The sequence below is a fragment of the Pterocles gutturalis genome, unplaced genomic scaffold (genome assembly GCF_000699245.1).
Source record: "Pterocles gutturalis isolate BGI_N339 unplaced genomic scaffold, ASM69924v1 scaffold20363, whole genome shotgun sequence".
Lineage (NCBI taxonomy): Eukaryota > Metazoa > Chordata > Aves > Pterocliformes > Pteroclidae > Pterocles > Pterocles gutturalis.
In genome coordinates, this window is record NW_010121061.1 from 55,510 (window position 1) to 56,630 (window position 1,121).

Here is a 1,121-nt window from a genome sequence, read left to right on the forward strand (position 1 = left end):
CTCTTTTTTAAAGTTATGTGCTCTGGACTTAAGTGAGATGATGACAGCCATACACTGGTGGTCCTGAATACTGCACACGACAAAATGTATTAGGCTGAGCAAGATTTTTCTTTAAGTTAAAAGACATTTTCTCTTCCTATTCATTTTCTGTGTATTCAACACTTACATTCACAGCTTCCCCCTTCCCACATCAAAATCTCCTATGTTGCAAATCTCCATGTTTGCTTTGCGAGACTTCCATTCACATATGGCTCACTTGCTGCCCTCTTTAGCAAACATAGGAAAAGCTAGCACATCACTGATATATTTCTGCAGAAAGTTACTAGGCATACACCAAGTTCCTAACAGTTGGTGTTTCATTTTAAACTCAAGTACAGAAGGAATAAGGATTCTAAATGGTAGAAATGCCTCTGAGTAGCTATTGTGATTGTGCTTGTACAATGTCTGCTCCATGCTACAAGGAAATAAATAAGAATTTCAAAATAGGTTATAAGTTTATGTTTGACTATTTCAGTCATAAAGGGAATCTCTGAGTTAGAGGATAATATCCTGGCCCGTTCTGTAAGAACGATTACTGTCAATTAACTGAACAGATGTTAAGCCTAGCTTCTTTATGAGGAATTATTACAATTTTAAAATATTTTAGTCTGATGGTTAGCTAGCAGAACATTTGTATATAGTTTCCTTCCTCTTTTTTCTCTTATATTTTTAAATGGTTCACTGATTACAAATTACAAATTTGCTCAATAATTCTAAAATTATTTATACATTTGCTAGAGAGAAATAGAAAATTCTGCCTTTTTTTTCTTAGTAACATTGAAGAGTACATTGCCTATATTATAAAACATATTATTTTTAGAAAAAAAATATAATTTTAATAATAGGAAAAATCAAAATTGTATACATTTGTATTATCAAAATGTGAACTACCACAGACATAACCCAGTTTTATACTCTTACGAATCAAGTCAAATCTCCTGTTTGGTATGACAGTGTAGTATTACATCTGTTCGGTAAGTGCAAATAAAAAGGTTACAGTGTTATATGAGTGCTTTAAATATTCAGTCTGAAATAATTAGCATCAGTTTAAGATTATTTCCAAGTGCAACATATGCCTACGT